Source organism: Cricetulus griseus, chromosome 2 (assembly GCF_003668045.3).
Source record: "Cricetulus griseus strain 17A/GY chromosome 2, alternate assembly CriGri-PICRH-1.0, whole genome shotgun sequence".
Classification (NCBI taxonomy): domain Eukaryota; kingdom Metazoa; phylum Chordata; class Mammalia; order Rodentia; family Cricetidae; genus Cricetulus; species Cricetulus griseus.
Window position 1 is genome coordinate 121,414,979 of NC_048595.1, and position 26,937 is coordinate 121,441,915.

At 39.4% G+C, this 26,937-nt stretch overlaps 1 protein-coding gene across 3 annotated transcripts in view; it reads left to right on the forward strand.

The window, feature by feature from the left end:
- Positions 1-26,937, forward strand: part of Ythdf3 (YTH N6-methyladenosine RNA binding protein 3) — a 154,655-nt gene that overhangs the window by 113,874 nt on the left and 13,844 nt on the right. For all 3 annotated transcript variants that reach the window (XR_004768290.1, XR_004768291.1, XR_004768289.1), the window contains exon 6: positions 17,392-17,488. The gene's annotated coding sequence lies outside the window, so the exon portion shown is untranslated. The remainder of the gene's footprint in view (positions 1-17,391; positions 17,489-26,937) is intronic.

Consider the following 26,937-nt stretch of genomic DNA (forward strand, 5'->3'; position numbering starts at 1 on the left):
ACACACACACACACACACACACACACACACACACCACAAATACACATGAGAAAGAGAGAGAGCTATATTTTACATGAGAGAAAACATTGCATTTCACTTAACATCATGATCCTGTTCAATTAACTTTCCTGAAAATGTCATTACTTCGTTCTTCATTGCTGAATAAACTCCATTATATATCTGTACCCATTTTAAAATGTGTTTGTCTATTGATGGGAATCTAGGCTGGTTCCTCATCTGGACTATTGTGACTGAAGTTACACATGGATGACAAGTATCTCTGTGGCATGCTGGTTGATTTGCTAGAGCACACACAGGCATGCATACAAGTGCATACACACATATGCATATGGGAGTAGTGTGACTATATCCACACATGGTTATATTTTAAGTTTTGTTGTGGAGAATATGTTGTGGAGACTGACATCCACAGTGGTGCACTAGATCATACTCCAGACAGAAACCTATGAGGGCTCCATTTTTCTTACAACTCCAGTACTATTTTTGTTCTTATTTTCTTCATAGTTCCTATCCTAAACTGAGGGAGATGAATTTTTTTTAATTATAAGGGAGATGAAATTTTAAAGCAGTTTTAATTTATATTTCCCTTTTGGCTAAAGAAGTTGAACATTGTTTTCATATGTTTAGTCACCATTTGCAGTTTTTTTTTCATTTGAGAACTATGTATTTTCCCATTTATTAATTGGATTCTTTCGTGTTTTAATTTTGGGTTCTTTTATATACTTTAAATATGACTTTTTTTGTTAGAAATATTGTTATCAAATATTTTTGCCCACTTTGTAAGCAGTCTCTTCACCTTGTTAACTATTTTCTTTGCTGAGTAGAAGCTTTGAAATTTTAGGTAATTCTGTTTTTCAATCTGTTTTCATTTCCAGAGACTGGAATCCTTTTCAGTAAGTCCCTGGCTGTGTCTACATCTTAATGTATTCCTTTATGTTTTCCTCTAGCAGTTTCAACTTTCATGACTTTTTAATGTGAGAGGGTGTGGCAAGTAGCTTCCCTCTCCCTTATGTGGACATGTGGTTTTTCAGGACTTGCAATGCAGAGACTGCCTTTTCTCCCATTTATGTGTTTGGTTCCTATGCTGTAGGTTTATTTCTGGTTCTTTTGTTCTGCTCGATCTTTCTATAGCAGCTTGCTGTCTTTCTTACTATGACTTGTTGGTATAATTTGATATATCCAGCTTTAGTTTTTCTTCATAGAGTTTAGAATTTTGGTTGGAACTGAAATGAATCTGTAGCTCAAGTTTAGGAATGTAATCATTTTCATATTAGTTCTGCCTGTGCAGGGGCATGAGCTGTCTTCCCATCTTCTAGCTCCTTTTTTCATATTCTTCACTGCTTTAGTGTTTGCAGTGTAGAAGTCTGTCACTCCCTTAGTTGATTATTCTCTTTAATAATGTAGAATGACCTATATCTCTTCCAAATTTGTCTTGGAGACTGCCATAAGAGAAATAAAGAGCTTCTGCCTTTGTTTTGATTTCTGTTTGTTTGGTATATTGACTTCATCCTTCCGCTGTCAGCCTATATGCATATTCATCAATGAGGTGATGTTCTTGTATAAAGCGAATAGCTTTTAAATCAATAAGACAGTCTGTATCTTATAATAATTTGATTGCTGTTTTGTTGTCTTTAAGACAAAGTCTTGCTCTGCCTTGACTGGAACTTATTAAATAGACTAGACTGGTTTTGTACTTCCAACAATCCTCTTGTTTTTGCCCCCTGCTAAGTGATTTCATTTATAGGCATGTATCACAATGCAGGACTCTAGTCTGAGTGTGTTAATTGGAGAATTAGGTCCTTTTACACTTAGCATCACTATTAACATGGATGTTCTGATTCCTGTGGTTTGGTTTGTTATTTTCCTTGTTTATTTGACTACTGTTTGTACTTTTCTTTCTTCTTTCTTTACATTGTGGGTTCATGTGCTTATCAAATTGGGTATAATGGGTTCTTTCCTATTTCTCCTTTGCTCATATATTTCTCTTATGGAGTGCATTCTTTCCTAAGCTCTTATGGTTGATATTTTCCTTCTGTACTGTGTGTTGTATTCCTTTAAAGATCTTCTGCCATGCTGGTTTCTTGGTCAGGAATTGCCTTAGTGAGTGTTTGGCTTGAAATGCCTTTATTTCCCTTTGACTTTAAAAGATAGGTTTCCTGGACACTTCACAGCAGCTCTAGTTGGCAGTTACTTACTTTCAGGGCTTGAAATACATCATTCCATTTCCTGACCTGAAGGACATCAACCTGGGGCAAGAGAGTCTGGGATAGGGAATGGGGACAAGAGACGCAGAAAGAACGACCACAAGACAGGATTCTAATCAAGTGGCAAACTTTAATTTTTTCTCAGGCTAGCTTATATAGTCGGCAGAGTAGGATATGGGGAGGGGTAGAATGGGTTGTTTGTGAGCCAGGTGTTAGTGTAGGCAGGATATTAGGAAGCCACAAAGAGGATGTTTGGCAGGGTAAAGAGTTTATGAGTAAGAGGTCCAGGAAGGGTTGCCTAGGTGACAGAGCCTGTGGGTGGAGGACTGGGTTTTTTTCTTGAGCTGAGGTTCTAAGGAGCTCCTATGCAAAGGTTAATATACAACTATGTGGCTGGCCAAGAATGGCCTAGGATCTCATGCCCAGCCCTGAGATTTGGCTCCCAATGATTCCACACTTTTTTTGGACTTTGGGCTTCTGCTAAGAAGTCTGATATTTCAATTTACCTGTCTTTATGAATTGACACTTTTCTCTTCCAACTTTTAATATTATTTCTTTGTGTGAGGACAGACTTTTCTCTGGTTGAAGATGGAAGTTTCTGTCCTAGCCTGGTCCTGCAGCCATTTAGTATCAAATAAACATACAGAGGTTAGTATTGATTATAAACTGTATGACATTTCCTCCAGGAAAGCTTGAAGGAAATGCAGGTTCTTACCCTACAGTGAGGTTGGTGAGAAGTTAGGTATTAGTTGTCTTTCTGGGCACTGTACAGCTCTCCCAGAGGACAAAGGCATCCAAGGACCTCCTGTATGCCCTGTAAGCAGACCAGAGTCTACTCTCTGCTATCTTTCCTGCCCAGCTGACTGGTTATTTTTGTTTGTTTTTGTTATTTTTTTTCCCAATGGGAAGTGAAAATGTTGGCTCTTTAGAACAAAACAAATTATAAGACATGCCTAATTTAAAATTTTGACAACAGCTATTTGATTTATATATTAAAAACTAACCCATTCTTCTGTTTTACCATTGTGAGGTCACACTACAGTATGGATCACTGTTCTAGCCTATGAGTAGAATTTATTAATACAGCCCTGCTGACTCCCATGGTGGGGACTAGGTAAAGCTTGCTTTTGGTTGGGTTCCAAGGAGTATTAATCAAGTAAAGAAAACAAATAACAGACCCCACTACTTTCTCAGCAAATTAACCTTTTACATCAGCTACCATGTTGCAGGGATTAAGTGATAATTTGAGGAATGATAATATACAAAGCACATATCCTGCATGGACTGAGAGGCTCAGTGATGCTAGGCATTTGGCTGGTGTTCATGTGTCTCTTCCTGGGCTTGTTGTTCTGCTGTCCTGGGTCTGCATGGATACCAAATTTTACTATGGTGAGTTTCCCATATCAGACAGTACAAACCTTAGAAATGGGGCATGTATTTTATTACTAATGGAAGTTTATTACACATTCACATGTACATGTTTACACAGGGGAAATTAGAGGCACCCAGCTTTTTCACTGAAAGACAATCTGCTACAAATGAGGAAAACCAGATCCCAGAAAGATGAAGTGGCTTGCTTCAAGTTTCTAGCAGGTTGGAGGTCATGGTGGGTTCTTGGCTCTGTCCTTTGAACTGAGCATCTCTTTTGCATCCTACTCATGTACTTGATATTTCCACTCTTATGATTCTTCAAGATATTCCAGATCAGTGGTTCTCAACCTGTAGGTTGTGACCCTTTTGTGGTTGAACAACCCTTTCACAGGCGTCACCTAAGACCATCAAAAATACAAGACAGTATCAACATTGCAGTTATGAAGTAGCAATCAAAATAATTTATGGTTGCATGTCATCACAGCATGAGAAACTGTATTAAAGGGTCATAGAATTAGGAAGGATGAAAAAAATACTATTCTAGAGTTTGGAAGGGGAGTGATGTACCAGTCCTGGATGGCTTGTGAGAGGGTGAGAGAGAAAACACCCAGTTTTCGGGTAATATAATTCTGAGATTCCCTGAAGATGAATTCCATTGTTCTCTGGACATCTCTGGTCTGCTTTGTCACAATGGTGAAAGCAGGGAGATGGGAGAGAATTGGTACATATGGGAAGCCTCTTGCTGAACCTCCAATAAAGGCAGCACTGTGAGTATGACTGAAGAGCAGCAGTAAGCACAGAATGTGTTTCCAGCCAAAGACACCAGAGATAACTGAGACTTCATCTTTTGTAAAGGAAACATTTTGGTAGTTATGTGTAGATATGGAAAAAATTCTGTTTTTTCCCATGTATTCATTGTAATCATTCATTTGAAAAATGGAATGTTACCACACTGTAATTTTTATTTTTCCTGGAGTATATAAGTTGTAAAGGGAAAAATAAAGATAGAATTAAAATAAATTAGAATGAAAGCATCAAGAATAAAGATAGAAGGAGAAGGAATGCATCAGGAGTGAGAAAATAAGAAAGAATAAAGATAGAATTAGAAGGAAAACAAAGAATAAAATAGAGTTAGCAGGAAACCCTTAAGAAGTAGAGTAGGAAAGCACCAGGAAAGTAAAGACTAGAGAATACAGAAGAAGAATAAAAAAGGAAACAATCATAGAGTGTGTGAGTATTTTTTCCTTACCCACTTAAAACCCTGCACTCTGGAGGCAGCCACCCTGAAACCTTGGGACTTGGGAAAGGAATGTAAAAATAATTGTTTAATGACTACAGATTTTTTTTTGTAGTTTCTGACATTTTATTTTTTCTAGTTTTTATTTAAATTAGAAGCAAGCTTGTTTTGCATGTCAATCCCTGTTTCCTCTCCCACCCCACCTCCCCTGCCCCCCACTAACCCCCATCCCATTCCCTTTCTTCTCCAGGGAGGGTGAAGCCTTCCATGGGGGATCTTCAAAGTCTGTCTATCATATGGAGCAGGGCCTAGGCCCTCCTCCATGTGTCTAGGCCAAGAGAGTATCCCTCTATATGGAATGGGCTCTCAAAGTCCATTCGTATGCTAGGGATAAATACTGATCTACTACCAGAGGCCCCATGGATTACCGACGTCTCCTCACTGACACCCATATTCAGGGGGTCTGGAACAGTCCTTTGCTGGTTTCCCAGCCATCAGTCCATGAGCTCCCCCTTGTTCACGTCAGCTGTTTCTGTGGGTTTCACCAGCCTGGTCTTGACCCCTTTGCTCATCACTCCTCCCTCTCTACAATGGGATTCCAGGAGTTCTGCTCAGTGTTAGCTGTGGGTGTCTGCTTCTGCTTCCATCAGCTACTGGATAAAGGCTCTAGGATGGCATATAAAGTAGTCATCAATCTCATTATTGGGGAAGAGCATTTAGGGTAGCCTCTCCACTATTGCTTAGATTGTTAGTTGGTGTCGTCCTTTAAGATCTCTGGACATTTCCCTGGTGCCAGATTTCTCTTTAAGCTTATAATGGCTCCCTCTATTATGGTATCTCTTATCTTGCTCTCCTCTATTCTTCCCCCAACTCAATCTTCCTGCTCCCTCATGTACTCCTCTCCCCTCCTCTTCTCCCCTTCTCTTTCTCCTAGCTCCCCCCTCCCCATGCTCCCAATTTGCTCAGGAGATCTTGTCCCTTTTCCCTTCTCCTGGGGACCATATATGTCCCTCTTAGGATCCTCCTTGTTTCCTAGCTTCTCTGACAGTGTGGATAGTAGGCTGGTAATCCTTTGCTCTATGTCTAAAATCCATGTATAAGTGAATACATACCATGTTTGTCTTTTTGTGACTGGGTTACCTCACTCAGGATGGTTTCTTCTAGTTCCATCCATTTGCCTGCAAATTTCAAGATTCCATTGTCCCCCCCCACTCCCCTGCTGAGTAGTACTCCATTGTGTAAATGTACCACATTTTCTCTATTCATTCTTCAGTTGAGGGGCATCTAGGTTGTTTCCAGGTTTTGGCTATTACAAATAATGCTGCTATGAACACATTCGAACAGATGTCCTTGTATGAATGTGCATCTTTTGGGTATATACCTAAGAGTGGAATTGCTGGATCTTGTGGTAGTCCAATTCCCATTTTCCTGAGTAATTTCCATACTGATTTCCAAAGTGGCTGTATGAATTGGCACTCCCACCAGTAATGAAGGAGTGTTCCCCTTTCTCCACATCCTCTCCAGCATAACCTGTCCTTGGTGTTTTTGATTTTAGCCATTCTGACAGGAGTAAGGTGGTATCTCAGAGTTGTTTTGATTTGCATTTCCATGATGGCTAAGCATGTTGGGCACTTTCTTACTTTCATCCATTTTAGACTACAGATGTTTTAACTTGGGACACTCAAGAAGTTTTAGGATGGAAGACACTGATGGGCACATGTTACTTTCAGTGCTATGGAACTGTGCATGTGTGAAGTATATATTAAAAGTATTTCAATGCAATAAAAAGGAAGTATTTCCTTTTTCTGTCAGAGTTTAATTAATCTCCCTGTCTAATTGTTGCTCATTATGGATTGTTCCATTTGAGCTCTGTTGTTGCCTTTCTTCTTCTGTGACTACTGGGAACCTGGGAACTATACATGGGACTCAACATATTAATTTAGCCTATTGGATATTTATAAGGTGCTATGGGTTATTGTAAATCTTGTTTATATTTTTGTAGTTCACACTCAGTAGACATTTGGGGATAATAAAGGAAAAATAATATACACATATATCATAATAATGTCTCATGCTAATGTAATAGTTCACAAACTTAGGTAAAGAATAATTCAGTTTTGTGACTAATATTAAATTCTTACTCTTTGGATTAATATTCTGGGGTTGTTAAAGAATTACTCTCCGCCTACATGGGCTTGTGGTTCCATTGTATTTCTTGGGCAAGAAGGCATCCATTGCCATCTGTTTGCCCTGGAATCCACAGAAGTGCTATTTGACAAAGTTGGTCTTTGGCTGTTGGTATTTGTGCTGGTTGTTTTTTATGTCAGCTTGACACAGGCTAGAGAGATTCTGGAAGAAGGAACCTCAATTGAGAAAATGCTCCCAGCAGTCTGGCCTGTGCACTTTCCTGACTGATGATTGATATAAGAAGGCTCAGCCTTGGGCTGGGAATCTTGGGAACTATAATAAAACAGACCGAGCAAGCCATGGAGACAGGACAATAAGCATCATGCCTGCATGGCTTCTGCTTCAGTTCCTGCTTCAAGTTTCCTACCTTGAATGCTTGCTTTGAATTCCCTTCATGCAAGACTATATTTTTTTCCTCAAGTTGTTTTTGGATATGGTATTTTATCACAGCAATAGATTCCCTGACTAAAACATTAAATAACCTAACCAAAGATTGAAACTAAGATTTACATGTAAGATAGAATATATGATGTTTATGTTCCTGGGCACAAGAAATTAGGGAACATTCCTATTCGAAACACACACACACACACACACACACACACACACACACACACACACACCCTAATAATAAACATGACCACAGAAGTGGAAACCTCTACAGTGAAAATTTTAATACACTGGAGAAAGAAATCGAGGAAGACACTAGAAGATGGAACACATCTCATACTCATGGACTGGAAGAATTAATATTTTGAAGATGACTGTGGTCATCTTACCAAAAGCAATCTATAGAAATCTAAATCAAGATTCCCAAGGCATTCTTCACAGACATAGAAAAAAAGAATCCAAAAATTGATATGGAAGCAAAAGATGAAGGTAACCAAAATAATTCTGAAGGAAAAGAATACTGCAGGACATTTCATCATGGTTGATTTCAAATTACACCACAGAGCCAGAGTAACAAAAACTGCATGGTACTGACCCCCAAACAGATACACAGATCAGTGTAATAAAATGGAGGACTTGATAAGTAAGTCCATATAACTGTAGTTATCTGATGTTGTTATCTGTCCCCCCAACCCCAAGACACCACAGTGAGAAGGCGGTCTTAGGACCCAGGGGAGAACAAAGGCTAGGGTGTCAGATGATAGAGAATAGCACTAGCAAAGAACCTCTTGGAGGTTTTCATCTGGGACAGCTTGTTTATTAGGGTAACAGGCTAATTTATATATAGCTTAAAGACAAAGGAATAAGCGAAATAAATTTGCATACACTGGTCTGCTTGAGGGCAAGCAGGCGTTATCAGTTCAAAAACCAGAGTCCCTGTGCAGGGGGAAGTGCAGAGAGGTAAAGGGAAGGTCGTAGCAGTAGAGGTTACACATCCCTAGTTTATAAGCTGACAAGCTGTCAGCAAAATAACATATGTTGGCGCCAGCTTTCTGGCGGGGAGGAAAAGACTTGCTGGCTTTTAAAATGATATGACCTTTTGTCCCTATGAAGTGGATCCAGGTTTCCAACCAGAGTTGGGAATAAATGCTGGACTTCTGTAGTAAATCTCTGAGAGATTTCAAGGTGGGGTGGGGGTGCAGGCACACTCCTCCAACATGTTTGATTTTGATTCTGGAATTCTACACCTGATTCTCGACAAACATGTTAAAAGCATAGTTTGGAGAAAAGACAGCATCTTTTATAAATGATGTTGGGAAACCTGAGTTTCCTCCCTCCTCTCCTTCTCTTCTTCCTTCCCTCTTTCCTTTTCCCCCTCCCTCCCACCCTTCCTCCCTCCTATTTTGTTTTCCTGTCTTTATGTTTAGAAAGAAACAAGTTTTATTTTTCCAAGGATTTGAATATGTTACAAATGTATCTCCTTATGGTAAAAGCTCACTATATAGTGTTTGAAACATTATCAGTAAAGTAGTTTAAAACAATAATACATTCCTCTGCATGAAAAGATTTTGCAATTGCCTCTTATATCTAAAGATAACACCCGTGAATAATGCTAAGTGAAACCCTGGAGGTTTTTCTAGCAGTTCCTGGAAGGTACCCAGGGCTTAAACCTGAGTTTCAACATACAGGAAAATGAGCTAGATCCTTATCTTTCACCTTGCCTAAGACTCAACCACAAATGGATCAAAGATCTCAACATAAATCCTGATGCACTGCAATTTCTAGGGAAAAAGTAGAATGTGTGCTTCATCTTACAGGCTCCAATAAGGACTTTCTGAGTAAGCCTCTGGCAGGGTAGGAAATGAGACTAATTTTGCAAATGGGATCTCATGGAGCTATCTGTACAGCACAGGACACTGTGAAGCAAATGAATAGGCAGCCCGCAAAATGGAAAACGATCTTTGCCCCTATACATGCAGCAGAGGATTAGGTCTATAATATTCAAGAGCTCAAGAAACTAAATATTTAGATAGCAATCCAATTTAAAATTGGCTATAGAACTGAACAGAAGATTATTAGGAGAAGAAATGTGAATGGCTAGGAAACACTTAAAAATGTCTTCAACATCTTTAGCCACCAAGGAAATGCAAATAACAACTATGATGGGGAATGTACTATGTATGTTCATCTTATTGATTATTGAATAAAATACTGTTTGGCCAATGAAACAGCAAGTTAGACATGACTAGGAGTCAAAGAGGATTCTGGGAAATGTAGTAGAGAAGTGGTGATCCAGGCCTGAAGTGACATAGCAAGGAGACTCATTTTTAAGCAAAGAGAAACAGAAAGTGTCCTTTTTCCCCTCTGCTCTTCCTCTAGTGGCGCAATGTGATCCACTGGCAAGAGAGGGTGCCAGCAGAAGGCATCCTCTATAAGTCTTATAAAATATATAGATTTATGATAATTAAGACTGAGCTAACAGATGAGAATCCTAGTAATTGGCCAAGCAGCATTTGAACCTAATACAAGTTTCTGTTTATTCATTTGGGCCCTAACTTGGGCGGGCGGCTGGTGTAAAGCGCACATGTGGCGGTGGTGCTCGGCGGCTTTTGGCGGAAAGATTTATTGTAACACAACTACTTTAAGATTTTATCTTACCCCAGTCAGGGACAGTTATCATCAAAAATACAATTAACAACAGATGCTGACATGGATACACTATTGGTGGGAATGTAAACTAGTGTAGTCACTTTGGAAATCAGTCTGGGGGTACTAGAAATAGCACTGCCATATGATCTAGCAGTATTGCTCCCGGACCTATATCTAATAGACTTTATATCCTACCACAAAGACACTTGAACATCCATGTTCATTGTTCTATTCATAATGTATAGTGTGATGGCTAATCTTGGTTGGCAGCTTGATTATATCTGGAATCAACTAAACTCCAAGCAGTGGGGCACACCTGTGAAAGATGTTCTTGATTGGATCATAAGAGTAGGGAAGACCCACCCTAGTCTGGGCCACATCCTTTAGTGGCAGCCCACTTAGAAAGACAGGGAAAAAGGAAGCTTTTGGTTTTTGCTTGTTTGCCCGTATTCTTGGTGCAGGTTTGTCAGATTCCAATATAAACGGAAGATCCACAGTTCTCTAGGAACTACCTGGGATTCCGGGAATAGACTGGGATTGCTGAGCCATCCAGTTTCATAGCATGAACAGCTGCTGGATTGCTGGCCTTTCTGCAAGGAGACAGTCATTATTAGACTGCGCAGACCAACCTGTTAGCCACTTTAATAAATCAAGTATACATACATATATGCACACTATGATAGTTTGAATATAATTGCCCCCATAAGCTCATTGGGAGTGGCACTATTAGGGAGTGTGGCTTTGTTGGAGGAGGTATTGCTTTGTTGCAGGAGGTATGTCACTGTGGGAGTGGGCTTTGAGGTCTCATATATGCTGAAGCCATGCTCAGTGTTTCAGTTCACTTCTTGTTGCCTGTAGATCAAGATGTAGGACTCTCAGCTCTTCCAATACCATATCTGTCTCCACACTGCCATGTCCCATCATGATGATAATGGACTAAAGCTCTGGAACTGTAAGATACCTAATGAAATGTTTTCATTTATAAAAGCCGCCATGGTCACTGTGTCTCTTCACAGCAATAGAAGCCCTAATTAAGTCAACACACATCATACACCGTCGTCGTCTCCCCCCCCCCCAGCCACATATACCATGCAGTCTATCAATTCTGTCCCTTTAGAGAACCTTGACTAATACAGCTAGGAAATGAATCAAACTAGATGTCCACCAACAAATGAAAGGATTAGAAAATTATGCTCTATAAGTACAATGTAGTATTGCTCAGCTGCAAAGAAAAAATAAACTCATGAAATCTGCAGGTAAACTAATGGATGTTGTGGGATATTTGATCACACTGTGTCACTCCAAGACTGTTAGTGAAATTAAGCTTTGAATCAGGGGGCAGAGTCCATGACTAACTGACTGGAATTAGCCATAGAGAATTTGGAGGACCAAGATACAATAGAGTGGCACAGGAAAGAGTGGGGGGCTTAGGAAGAGTCAATGATTTTTCAATCTAAAAAGGTGGAGAGAGAGGGTCAGCTGGTCATCCGTCCACTGTTTCCTTGATCCCTTACTCTATCAGGTCCTTTTTTTTTTTTTTTTAAATCCAGGTCCTTATTTGCACTAGCCACATTGAAAATGTCAACAGCGGAGTGTGGTTGGGATACTTTATTGTATGGCTCAGAGTCACAGATGGCTTCTGTCATAGCCAAAACTGGGTAGTGCTAAGATAGACCATAATGTGTAGGTCACATTTTTAGTCTCTAGGCCTTGAACGGACATTCCAGGATGGAAGAATATGACAGCAGGAAAGAAGAGAGATTGTGTATCGTCAGATGAGGTAAGTTTCCATTTAGAGGTGATGGATATCTACTGGAGAGTGACCCTCACTGATGGCATCTAGGCACTGAATAATATCCAAGAACACCGTGGTTCCATTCAAGACATAACTGTGCAAAGCTTGCCTGTGTCTGTCAGTTTTCTTTGTGGGCTGAGTCAAACAGCAATTTGTTGGTTAATGTCTGCCTTCAGCAGAATGGTTGTGCTGTTTTGAAACATGGTACTGTGGTTAATGGAGCACACAGACCATGTTTGCCAGTATAAACTAAGTGAATAGTAAACAGGTTGGTTAAAGCAACTTTTATTCAAGGGCTGGATTAAGCAATGCTCAGCTCTAGAAGATGCAGCAAGATTCACCATTTGGAATTCTCCTCTAGACATTTGAGAGTCTTATTTAATTGGATAGGCAGCACTGCAGCTCAGTTTGTAGGAGGCAAAGTGCAGATGCCAAGGTGTGAGCGGATACAGTCCTGAGAGGATGTCTGCCTTAGTCAGTTGTCTCATGTTGGAATGTCCCTGGGTTTCAGTGTGGGGGTTAAAACTGATTTTACACAGTCTCTTAAAGTTTCTTGTGTTCTCTCTTCTACACTTAATCCTCCTCCTCTGATTTTATTGCAAGAAGCCCCTCAACTGGCTTTAGAATGTGTTAGGCTGTTATCTCTAGGAAGTCAGGGGCCACTCTTTCTTTACTCAGCTCCCTGCCTTCATCTCAGTGCTATATCTCACATCTACTGGATGAGAAGGCAAAAGATGCAGTTGGGTGAAAACAGATTAACAACCTAGTCCAGCCCACTGTTGGCAAATAAGCAAAACCATATACACCACAAGCTGAAGTGACTGCATATAAATCATTTGCAAGTGAATGGAAAGACTAAATATAAGTTTTTGAAATCTGAAATTTTTCAGATTTCAGCCAGCGTGGTCTTGGCTTTTAATCCTTCTTGGTTAGAATTGAACCCGAACTGTTCTGTGAGAATATTTCCATTTTTGGCTGCTGTCTTCTTTTGCGTGATATCATTTTGAAAAGAGTGCTTTTATGTTTGGGAACTTGTGCTCACTAAGCGTCTCAACTTTGATCTGATGTTACTGTATTGAGTGTCAAAGAGCACAGGACAGGACATTAATGAGAAACGTAATGTCTATGTTCAATCTTACAGCAGCACTGGTGTCAAAGATTCACTGCAGAGAATTAGAACCTAGAAAGACTCACTGAAGGCTGCTGAACCAATCTGTTCCTGTAATGACTGAATTAATGACATCTACACAAATATTTCAGTAGCGTTTTTGTTATTGTGGCAAGCAACAGAAAATCACTGTGGTTAGAACCTGAGGACGAGATTCCTTTCATTGATACCTGTATCACACTCGTGCTGTATCAATATGCTATCAATGCTCATACTGTTGGAGAAGTAGATCAGGAATCAGAAGGCAGGGATGGAGGGAACTGGGGAAGACTGTGGACTCCCATGGCAGAAACAATGGGGATGTTGCTGGAGGAAGCTGCTTTGTGATTACCCAGTTCTTACACTGTCAAGGCTGTTTCTTCAGCAGTGAAATTCAAGAAGAAGAATTTTGCTGCATTGGTGACATTGGTGTCTACTCTTGAGCACAGCTGGAAAGCTTGTGAGTTCTGTGTGGATAGACACGTCTAATAGTTTGATACGATGGCTTTCATCCCTTGGAAATACCTGCATTAGGAGATTTGGAGATAGCTCAGTTGGTAATGTGCTTGCTATATGAGCATGAGGACCCAAGTTTGATCCCTGAAAAGCTAAAAGGCTGGTCATCGTGAGGCTCCCCTGTAATCCCAGTACTGGGGAGATGGACACAGGTGGATCCTTGGAGCTCACTGGTCAGCAAGTCTAGACAAATTGTTGAGCTCCAGGTTTCCTGAAAGACCTTATCTTAGAAATAAGATGGAGAGCCTTTAAGGAATGAAACTGGAAGGTGACTTCAGGCCTCCTTGTGCACACATGTGCATGCAGCCCTCTACATATGTGAACTGAACACCCAAACTCATCATGTTAATCACCTGACAAAGGGAGAAGTTTAACTTTTGTTCCTAGTGATGTAGGTGCCAATCCATGACCAATTGGCCTTTTAGCATTGGGTGATCAGAAGGCACATCACATCAATTGTGTAGGAAAAAAGAAAACAAAACTCTTACCTTACAGCCAGGGAGTACAAATGAGGATGAGAGGTGGGATAGGGCTGGGAAGGATGGAGAGAAAGAAAGATAATGAAAGGGGGTCCCACTGGCTCTTTCAAGGCATACCCAGAGACCTAAGAACCTCATACTGTCTCCTAAAAGTAGTATCAACCTGGGGATCAGGCCTTTAATAAATGGGCTTTTGATAAGGAACAGCCAGGGCCAAAGCAATAGCAATGTAAGAGAGGGGAGTGAAGAGACAGAGCAGAGGGATGCTAGGGTAGTTCGTTCTCACACTTCCTGCCTATGGCACTCCCTTCTCCACAGCATCAGTTCCAAACTCACACTTTCAGCTCTGGTACTTGAAGGACTGCTTAATGTCACTAGAACCCAGGGGCCTCAATAACTCTAATACACTTTCTTACTCCCCTCCCCATGTCTTTATAAGTAGTCTCCTTCTTAATTTAAAACTCTTGAATGAATGTTGATTTATATCAGAAACTGGGTCATATAGACCCCAACCAAACCATGTCAAGAGCTGCATAGTTGTCCCATTTCCATTTGATCTCATTGGAGTTACAGTAAATTTGTGTATAAAAACATTTACTCTTCTAAAGGGAAAGTATAAGAAACAATCTTTAGCCAGGCAGTGGTGGCATATGCGATAAATCCCAACACTCAGGATGCAGAGGCAGGAGGATCTCTGTGAGTTCGAGACCAGCATGGTCTACAAGAGCTAGTTCTAGGACGGCCTCCAAAGCCACAGAGAAACTCTGTCTCAAAAACAAAAAAACAAAACAAAACAAAACCAGAAAAACCCCAATCTTTAAAAAAATTCTTAACATATGTAGGAAACATGAACAGAGTTTTGTCTGGCCAAGATTTCTTTAAAGGATTCTCCCACCTGACTATGAAGCATGTATGGTTGGGTCTACTGTCTGTACCCTACTCTGAGGCACACAGAACCCTGCCCTGACCATAGTGATGGCTTGGGAGTGGGAAGTGATAAAAATGGGACAGGCAGAAACAATAATATTCACATTCTTGGAGGCTACGGCTTGGCTCTACTCTTCTTGGAGAGGCAAATCTGGCCATTGAGGCTTCTAAGTGGGAGAGTTTCCTTGCATGTGAAGCCACACAAAAGAAAGCAGAACTGAGGAAAAGAGACAGAGTCCTATCAACATGGCCCGTACATGGCTGTTATGTCTGGCAATGCCTGGAACCATACCGTAATAACTTAATTGTTATATTTTCAATTTTAGATTGCACATTTTTTAGAAATCAAGTCAGTAGATTTGAGTACCGGTTCCAGTTGGAGTTTTTAGTATCTGCAACAGAAAGCGGTCAGGGAAATATATAATATTAATGATTTTTTTTTACAATTTCATTTTTATTTTTTAGAAAATCTTCAAGAGAAAGTACCTGGGAGGGGTCTCAGATTCAGAAATGATCATTCCCTCTCTGAATAAATACTTTAATTTATATGCTTCATTATGAAAACTATTCTGCTCTGGAGAAGCATTCACTTCTGGGTAGTAAGTATCTAGGGCTTTTCCATCATATTTTTGTGTCTGATATTATGTATTACATACAAAGCACCCAAAGATGTTACTCATTGCTCTGTATTATTTTTCTACTTTACTATTCTTTGTATTGATTCCATCATCTATTTTTACTTTATCTTCTCTGGATTCATTTTATCTCTGTGAGCTTGTCTAATTTATTTATTTATTTTCTTAGCAAAGGCAACATATGAATAAATGGATAAACCAAATGACAAAAAAAATTCTGAAGCTGCTGTTTACATTTCTATTGTCAACTGAGAACATCTGTTTCTTTTGAGAAGATATCTCTGTAGTGTGTTACCATCATCACTGCCTGCCTGTAAGAGATAATGTACATAATCTTGCATTCCTTAATAGGCTTGTGGCTTTACTTAATGTCTGCCAAAAAATATTATTTTGCAAGAAAAGCACCAGATCTTATTAGGTGGTTATATAATTTCTTTCACAATGAAAATTTAAACAGGACAGGAATGTGCCACCACATAGGGACATTGACCTAAATTATTGGCTTGGGCATTGATCCCATAATATCACTGAGACTCTTGGGTATTGTTTCATAAATGCAATATTTTGTGGTGATGAGGGGGTAATTCTCTCCTGTGTTCTCTCTTCTGAAGGCCTCTTTGTACCACCAAATCTAATGATTTGCATCCTTAGTGTTTAGTTTCCTTGGAGGCATACTCTCCTTGTTCAAGGTGCTCTGCACACTGTCATGTCACCTGAACAATATTTGTTAACCCCTTAGATAGGCATGCGATGGTTGGCTCAAGTCCCCACTGTAGCTGTCCAACGCTTCGGATTGCAGAATCACCTAGAATGGGGCTCCAATGCTCTGTAACATGGCCACCATTGCCAGCATCACTTTTACTAAGCCACCTGACCTCCTCAATATGTTAAAAAATGGGCTCTGCTTATGATTCTCAGCTCCAGTATCATCTTTAAGAAGTTCTCCTGCTTCTCTCTCTGCATCCCACTGAGTTTGAGGTCAGTGAAGGAAATCTACCCTTGGTCTCACTTCACACAGGTCTCTCTTTACCTACAAAGCATCATGAAGCACTTGAGCAGAGACTGTCACATGCAGTTGCTTGTCTGGAATTTTCTCTAAAGAGTACTTAACATATGCATTTTATATGTTTTTTTAAAATGTCTTATTTCTTTAGAATAAATTCAAAACTTCCTCAGAGAAACTATCAGGCCTTCCTCTAAAACGTTGAGTGCAGAGCTAACCACACTGAATGTATTTAATCAAAGTGCATTAAATAGATATCATTATTATGAGACCTGAAATTTAGTCTCACATTTGCTTTTGGGTTACTTTTTGGCTTTAGACTCTTCACTAATTTATTTTTTTGAGTCATTTAATTTCTCATTCATAAAAAAAAGATTGCCAAAGACTTCCTTAAAAGCAAACCATATACAAGCAGCCAAAGGAATGTTTGTGTGTGGTGAGGGGCATGGTTTTAGAAATGCAATCTACTTCCAAGAGGTCTCAACTAAGTATGAACTTCTAGGCTCCTGGTGATTTAATTTGAATAGGAAACTAAATTCTAGCCAATGAGTTATATATCCATTTGTCTGTGCCCAGTTATAAACTATACTAATTTCCCTATGTGCTGGTAGAATTCACTGAATTTGTGGAACCTGGGGTGGATGCAGAAAGACACAAGAAGTCCACTCTCTGGAAGGGTGCATTTATTATACTTTCAAACCATTTTACCTGTGCTTCAGAACTGAGCTCTGCCCAATGGAATATGAACAGAACTTAAGTGCCCTAAGTCCTTACATGGCCTATAAAATCTACTCATTCATATCTTCCCACTTGTCCTATTTTCTGACTAGATAAAAGCTCTATGAACTGTGAGGAACATGGAGCCACAAGATGGAAGTATGAAGGAATGTCACAGAACACTGGACATTTATCCATCCCCAAAGTGAGGTGAGTGAGAAATTGAGATTTCAGGGTGTTTCCTTTTTAACAGTTAGAACTATTAGCTTTAAGGAATACACATTCTACAGGTTTACTATTCCAGCTCATAGACACAGCTTCTTCTACCTACATGATTGCTTTCATGAATTTTTGTTCAATAATGAAAAATCTTTGAAGGCAGGGTTTAAATGAATTCACCAGACCCAAGATAAATGATAAATAGGTGTTTTATTGGGTAAGAACTTATACAGTTAAGAGTAAATAACTACTGAGACCTTCCTGCACCAGAAGATTCGGTCTCTGTCTTTCTGATGCTCTCCGAGACCCAAGAGAGTGTGACCCCGAAGCTCCTCCACCTTAAAAGTGTCAAGTCTGTACCTGAAACCACTCCCAAAGGGTGTGGCCACCATTAGAAGTTCACTGGCAAGCCAAGATGCCACTACAAAGCTTTGGTCACTTTATGGAACAACCTAAACTGCAAGCTCAATGAAAGCATGGGCATACTTGTCTTATTTCTACTCATTACAGTTCTAACCACATAGTAGATGCATTCTTTGGTATCCATGGTGATAGGTTCTGGGATGCCCTACAGATACCAATGCTATGGATGCTCAAATATCTTAGATAAGGTGGTGTAATATTTATTCACGTAGAACCTATGTATATCTTCCTCTATGCATTTAGTCTTCCGATCACTCATTTTAATACAATGTAAGTATCTGTTTTTACAGCATTGGTTAGTGAATAAGAGAGAAAGTCTGTACGTGTTTAGCATAGATGCAATTTTGCTCTCAAATATTTTTTCATATATTCAGTTAGATCGCTGATGTGGAATCTGCAGTTCTGGGTGGTCAACGGTACTTTTAGGAAAAAAAAAACAGTCCTTTTAAGTGATCATGATAAAGGCACATGTGGGGTTTTCTGGTTCATTTTGTGTCTGGTCTAAGTCATACATACTCAACTACTGCAAACTTTTTAAAATATATGCAGAAAACGCAAGAATGCTACCTTTGATGAGATAAAGTGAAAACAAATAAGTTGGAATTTTTTTTTCTGAGACAGGGTTTCTCTGTGTAGCTTTGGAGCCTATCCTGGCACTCACTCTGGAGACCTGGCTGGCCTCGAACTCATAGAGATCCACCTGCCTCTGCCTCCCGAGTGCTGGGATTAAAGGCATACGCCACCAACACCCGGTTGAAATTGTTTTTAAATGTTAGATAATTTTACGATGTGAGGAATTAACATGTCTAAACCTGAAGTAAGATGATTGGTCTCCTTGGCAGAAGATGTTATGTTCATGTAGAAAACAAAAAACCAGAAACAACTCCCCAAAGCTCCATCCTTTTCTTGTTTGACTGTTATAAAGCCCCTGCCTTTGGGGTAGACAGTAGTAAGCCAATAATCTACTACATAGAGAAATTAATCTTGGGGTCACCCTCACTCTAACTGAAATTTATACAATCATTACCTGTGTCTCCATCAACACATAGCACATGGATTTTTCTTTTCTTCTTCTTCTTCTTCTTCTTCTTCTTCTTCTTCTTCTTCTTCTTCTTCTTCTTCTTCTTCTTCTGTTTTGTTTTTTGTTTTTGAGACTGGGTTTCTCTGTGGCTTTGGAGGCTGTCCTGTCCTGGAACTAGCTCTTGTAGACCAGACTGGTCTCAAACTCACAGATATCCACCTGCTTCTGCCTCCCAGTGCTGGGATTAAAGGATTGTGCCTCCATCGACTGGATTAGCACATGGATTTTTAAGTAACTATAGACCCCCACTTTGTTCAACCAAATCAAGATTACATTGTTGTTATCTGAGAAGTTTCACTCCTGGTTTTTGGCTTACTTGGCTATACACTAGTGGTTTCCACAGAAATATTGGTGGAAGTATCTCAACTTGTCTGAGTTGTTACAACTGTCAGCCAAACCCAAGGGGCAGCTGTTCTCTTCCTTGTATCCAGAACCAGAAACTAGAAGAAAAAAATTTTCAGGACACTATGAATTCTGGACAGACCCCCCACAGCTACAGATGTGCAGACAACTGAGGAAAAAGGATATTCTTCTAAATGTAGTAATAAACTGAAAATCTGATTGGATATCTTCAGTTTAATTTCATGAAATTTTGTTAAAATTGAAGCAACTACTGAAATTCCCGTTTAATTGACACTAATATGCTTAGCATAATAGTTGTTCTATCTGGAAATAAATGACTTTTGTAGACATGATTATGTCCAGATTATGAAAAATTATATAATCTGCTATTTGAGAAAAAGAAAACCTGGATATTTTTTGTGAAGTATATCAGTGGAAAATTTCTTCTCAAATATTTAAAGGTAAATCAAGGAATTAGCATATTTTTGTGTCTTTGTATGAGTAGATTCTGCTAGTAACTTAGCAGGAGAATTGACTGTGATGTCTGCTACCTTTGCCTTACTTGTTATGCCAGACTTTGTTGACTCCCCTGGGAGGCCTTACCCTTTCTGAGGAGTGGATGTGGGGTTAGAAAGGAGGTGGGGGAGGCAACAGGAGGAGATGAGGGAGGGGAGATTGTGGTTGGTATGTAAAATAAATAAAAACTATAGGTTAGATGATATAGAGATACAGAATGTTATACAGCTACATTTTCTATTTGCTTTTGTGTCTATTTTGTCAAATCAGTTAGGATAAAGGTGCTTATAATGTCTTATATCTAAAAAAAGAAAAAAATTTGTGTTTGACAACTTTATCACAAAAGTAGAGGAATTAATTCTAGTTATTTGAAAACTCAAATGGCTTAATCTTTAAAAATAAACTATTATATTTATTTGTTTGTGTGTTAATTTATGAATAGCATTAATACAAAATAATAACTCTCCTTTAAAAATGCTAGTTTCATTTCACAATGTGTCCTTTTTCCTTTTAATAAAAGACATTTATTTTATTTTTGAGATTATAATATAATTGCATCATTTCTCCCCTTGCTTTCCTTTCTCCAAATCCTCTCATGTATGCTTCCCTGCTCTCTTTCCAATTTGCTGGAGAACACTGTTTCTTCTACTCCCAGCATTCTTTAGTTGGGTTGAGGACTTGTGGGTTTTCCCCATCTACCTTTACATGTCTATTGTTTCTGTCTTTGTCCCACTCATATTTAGGTAGTCATGTTGATGAGACTTTATGGGGATAGCTTCTGACATTACTAGGTGACCACAGTCTCTCAGCAAACTCCCTGATTCTCTTTCACCTCTTCTTTCACAATGTTTCATGAGCCTTAGCTATAAGAGTGTTTTGTTGATTTACCTATTGGGCTGGGGCTCCACAACTTTGATTATTATTTTCTTTTTAGGATGAGATGTTTAATTTTATTATTTTTATTTTTTATTTGAATTAGGAACAAGATTGTTTTGCAAGACAATTTCAGTTCCCTCTCCCTCCTCTCCTCCCCTGCCACCCCCAACCCCAACTAAAAACCGTACCTATCACATACCCTTTCTTCTCCCCCTGGATGGTGAGGCCTTCCATAGGGTGTCATCAGAGTCTATCATATCCTTTGGGATAGGGCCTAGGCCCACCCCGTGTGTCTTGGCTCAGGGAGTATCCCTCTATGTGAAATGGGCTCCCAGAGTCCACACTTAGGCTAGGGATCAGTACTGAACTACTACAGGAGGTCCTGTAGATTTCTGAGGTTTCCTCACTGAAACCCATGTTCTTGGAGTCTGCATCAGTCCCATGCTGGTTTCCCAGCTATCAGTCTGGGGACCAAGAGCTCCCCATTGTTCAGGTCAGCCATTTCTGTGGGTTTTACTAGCCTGGTCTGTACCCCTTTGCTCTTCACACATCCTTCTCTGAAACTGGATTCCAGTTCAGTTCAGTGATTAGTTGTGGGTGTCTGCTTCTACTGATTATGATTTTCTGTAGTAGCCTTTATCCATTGCAAAGGGAAGTTTCCTTGATGAGTGATGAGGACTACACTTACCTGTGGGTAGGAAATATGCTTAGATTGTCATTAGGGATTAATTAGCCTGAATGCTTCCTCCCTAAGGACTAGCTTTCATGGTACTGAAGGTCCTACACAAATGTCCAAAGAAGGGATACAACCAGCAGTCCTACCCAGCTATGATGTCTATGAATGTCAATGACCAGCATGGTACAATAACACTAAGGTTGCAGTAGTGGCACACATACCTTGATGATAACCAACAACTTTATAGTTGGACTTAAGAGGGAAAACTTGCCTGATACTAGAAACCTATGTGATGTGGGAGGTCCTTCTGTATGCTGCAAATATGTATTGCTTTTATTGGTTGGTGAATAAAGCTGTTTCAGCCAATGGATAGGGAGAATTTATCTAGTCAGGAATTCTGAACAAAGAGACAGGGAAAGGAAGAAAAAGGACAGACACCATGTGGCCATCAGGAAGGTAGGACACGTAGGCATTCTCCATTAAGAGAAGGCCATGTGGAGATTCACAGACTAATAATAATGGGTTAATAATTAAGAGAGAGTTAGCCAATAAGAAGCCTAAGTCATTGGCTAAACAATTGTAAATGATATTAAGTGTCAGAATGTTTATTTCTTAAGTGGCTGTAGAACCTGGTGGGCCAGAGGAAAACATGTCCAGTGGTACAGAGATAGATGGAGGAAATCTCCCTACACCTAGGCAATTACTCCATGTTAGTAAAGTCATAGATATTGGCTGAGAATGTTCAACTATAACTTTAGTATACCAGCATAATCTATTATAATGACTCTCCTTTAAAGGAAATAAGGGATAATTTATTCTGTCAAAAAGTCAATGACTATGGCCAGAAACATGGATTCAAGTTCCACCAAATGACCTGTTGTGTGTTGTGGTGAGAAATAGATGACATTAGCTTTTATAGTCACACAACAAGTGAAAGTTATAAATCAACAAATTTTCTGATTCCATCGGTGGAAGCATCAAGTAGTTGGTGTTCAGTAACACAGGGAACCCTTTAGGCTTCAGATACTAAATTAAATCATTCTTAGCCCTAGAGTTTGTCGGGGGGAGATAGAGGTCACTAAGCATAGTGATGGCTTCTGAAAAGTTCTCACAAGAATATTAGGCCAGATATAAACATTTATGTAAATGACTAAAAGGGGCCTGGAGTAGCCTAGGATTATTTGGCTCTTAAATATTACATCTTCATCCTTCTATATCACACTGCTCTATTCAGCCAAGGTCAGTCAACAAGACATAATAGATAATATTAATGAACTACATAATAGATTTGATAATATTAACAGGTAAATCTCATGGTGGGATATATGTTGAAATGATTTATCAGCAGTATTGGGTGAGAAAAACCCTGTTCTAATCTAAAATGGTTAAAGCATATATGTATAAATAGAATTGAAAAATACCTAGTCTGTACTCATAGAGAATAAAATATGTGTGCTAACTAAAACTAAGAACATCATTAAATGCAGCAATTGAGCATATTAGTTCTATCACAGTCTCTAAAAACAGGTAACACAATACTTTGAGTATGCCTGAGCTTTGTCACAGACTATAGAAATTCTGACCAGAGCACAATAGAGTTTGTTGATATTTCCCAGGTTATTTGATTATTTTACCTTGCACAGGATGCTAGTCCACTTTATTTCTCTGTTAACAGTTGCTTTTTTAAAAAATATTCAATTGAGTACTCAGAATATTATAGTTATTGATATTTGAATTTAATATCCTTATAGGACACTACAGAATTCATTAGTTAGCCTGCTATTTCTTTAGGCTTTCACATTCTTGAAATGTTTTGTACCAATGATCATTTGCATTTTAAATGTGCACATGTGTGTTCAGGTATATACCAGCATCTTTCTGTGACAGTTTATTATTTTTTTTAGAGCAGAGTGAAATGGAAGAATGACTTCCAAGAAGACCATATTTGAAATGCCAAAGTAATATCATTATAAAGTTTTGTCCGCAAGCTTATTAGTTTATTATAGATACTGCAACAATTGCTATAAGTTCAGTGGTTTAAAATGAGGCACATTTGTTGTACTATTAAAGTCCTAGAGGTCAGATGTTGTACTAGATTAAAATAACAACTAGCTTAAAAATAAGGTGTAGACAGGAGTCCCTGTGGAGGCACAAGAGAGACAGGCCTTTTGCACTAATGCTCCTATCTGCATTCCTTGAGTTCTGAGCTCAGGAACTCTTTTCCAGGGCCAATAACCTTGTCTCTTGGGTTAGTTTTCCTATTATCTTTTGTATCACTAGGGTAGGTATCCCCCAGACTCCATTTGACAAAGACCTTCATAATTGTATTTTATTTAGTCATTAATTTTAACTTTATTCCTGAGAATTTCACAGGAATTCAATGGGAACATAATGGAAGAGGTGAAAATAGTGCAAGCAGGGCAAAGAATATAAGAGCTAGAGGACAGGAAGGGGGTGCTGTCTCCTGGATATGACACAGCCATCGCACTCTCACACTTATTGCTTCTGAGGTCACCTATACAAGATCAAGGCAGTCCAAAATTCTGACATAGATAGGGGATGGGCTGTTAAGGGTCCCACCCCTTTCTGAGAAAATATTGGCAGGTCATAATTGCATTTATTATTTCCCCAAACCATTCAGAATACTTTCTTTATCTTGAAGTGCTGGGGTTAAACTCAGACCCTTGCCCATGCCAGGCAATCTGTGTATTACTAAACTAAATTTCTAGCTTCTCCATTTTCATATTCTTAATTTAGTTAAATCCACAAATGTCCCTTTTGCCAAGCCAGATAAGAGTCACAGATTTCAATACCTAGATATCTTATTCAGTTAAAACTGTTATTTCAGCATGCCTGGGTTGATCAAACCCTGCACATTTCCCATGTCTTTAGGGCTGGCCATTGATTTGGTCCTGTGCTTGAGAGATAAACTCTATTTATTCCTGATGGGTATGTCCTTCTGTACATATGTTTCTCTTAATGGCTAATGAATAAAACGCTGTTTGACCAATAGCTAATAGAGGCAGGAAGATAGGCAAGAAAAGGAGAGTAGGAGAATTCTGGGAAATGTAGGCAGAGTGGGCTTGCGTGGCAACACCATGGAGAGACCAGGAAGATGGAACATGCCAGGCGTTCTTCAGTAAGATAAGGCCATGTAGAAATACAGAGATTTATAGAAATGGTTTAATAATTAAGACAGAACTAGCCAATAAAAAGCCCTAGACCTGGGCCAACAGTTTAATAATTAATATAAGTCTTTGTGTACTTATTTGGGGCTGAAGTGGTGGCAGGACCTGGCAGGACAAGAAAACTCAGCAACAACTTCTAGATAATCTTCTCTGTATACCTTAACACATGCCAGTAATGTGATTCATTGTGAAAGTATGTTTATATGTTATCAAGGCTGTGTGCTACACTATCAGGGTGATGTGGTTCCTTGAATCAGGCACTAGAGACACAGTAGCTAAAGCTAGTCTCATACCACCGCCTATGTGACTGACTTCTGATATAAACTCCAGACATCAAGTCGTGGGTGAGCTTGCTGGGTTGTGAGTACCTCACAAGTAGTGTCTCCTGTCATGCATTGTTAGAGAATAATGCACACTCTGTGTATTGCTGCTGTGCCCAAATCCAGAACTCACAAATCGCCAAGAGACCCGTTCTGATGCAAAAGCAAAGAGTCTTTTATTGTTTAAGAGTTAACTGCTTAACTCAGGCCCTTCATCCTTTCATCACAGCAGGTGGAGTAAGAAGGACCTGAAGAGGCTGTGAGGTGGGGAATTTATTGGCCTATGTAAGGGGTATGCAACAGTCTCAGGATTGGTGCACTTCCGGGCTTGGGCGACCTGTCCTGTGTTGATTAGTCAACTGGTTGCTATGGCCTGTAGGCCCTTCCAGGGCAGTTTCTATGCTCTGCATGGCACTATTTCACCACTTTTACCATAAAACACACCCAGAGCCCTCCAGCTAACTTCTGATTGGTTCCTTGCCATGTGGAGGGTATCTGACCTCCTAGTGACTGGGAGGATGGACAAGGTCAGGAAGATCAGCACATCTTGCTGGGTCTTTTCTGCAGCTTGTCATGGCTACTAAGTCAGGGGCCTGAGTGAGAGTCTGGTACCTTCAGTACCAGAGCAGAGGACAACAGAAAATGTGTCTCTGGATCCTTGTACTGTCAATGAACTCTTGGATTCGCCCTTTCTGTGTTGCCTTTCATTGTCTTGTCTAGATAAGACAAACTGTAGTGAAAATTTTAATAGTGTATCTAAGTGAGGTGAGCCCCTCCAGTGGATTATTTAGCCTTATATTAGTCTTTAGGGTTCCCAACAACATATCACCCTACCACCTAAACTTACTCCACTAACAGAAATAAGACTGTTGCTAGAATGGGGATGTGTGTCTTTCTGTATGTGCATATCTTGTGAAAATATGATATGTTATAAGGAATAAAACATTTTTAGAAATAATAATCTTAAAAGTTGAAACATCACTAGTACATGTAAGGGAATCACCAAGTGCTGAAAATTATATGCTCTACCATTTTGCACTGAAAAGTTTGGTTAGACAGGAAGGGAATTTTAGCAGCATGATAGTGTCAGCCTAGTCTTTGGAAATACACATAGAAATGCCATTCATGTTTTAAAAGTTTAAAAGAAAAATATATTCCCACATGCCTTTGAAAAACAACAGAAAATGAACAGCTTTTAGTTTATCATGTTTTCCTTGCTAATTCACCTAAACCTAGTACAAACTTATGGTGCAGGAAGATGAATGGGACTGTTTTTCCTTCTAATAACAGCCAATGAGCTGAGAAAATTATACCAGGAAATTATATCCTTTCTCTTAGAAGAAAGGTTCTTGAGCTAACAAGCCAAACTGGAATGCTAATGAATAAAAAAGGGAATGAGTTACTGTGACCCAGGATAGAAAATAAATAATGTGAGATAGGCATTTAGAGTAAACATTCCCCATTTTTTAACTCTCCCACTCTCAAAGTGCTTGTGAAATTACTTTAGTAACTGTGTGTGTGTGTGTGTGTGTGTGTGTGTGTGTGTGTGTGTGTTGCTGTGATAAAAAACCATGACCAAGGCAACTTTTGAAATTACTGTGTTTAATTTGGCTTATGGTTTAAGAGGGTTATAGTCCATGATGGTGGAACAAAGATATGACAACAGTTGAGAGATCACATCTTGATCCATAAGTAGGAGGCAGACAAGGACCTAGAGACATAATAGGAATGGCAAACATATTTTGAAACCTCAAAGCCCACCTGTGTGATACACCTTATCCAATAAGGACACATCTCCTAATCCTTCTCAAACAGTTCTACCTATTGGGGGCAGGATATTCAAATCATTCTACTCCAAATCACCAGTGTGTGTGTGTGTGTGTGTGTGTGTGTGTGTGTGTGTGTGTGTGTGTGTGTGTGTGTGTGTATGTGTTATGTGTGCTGTGTGGCCATGTATTTACTGAAAATCAGTGACTGGCTGGACTTTTTAATGCATACATAATTAGAGTTCAGAACAA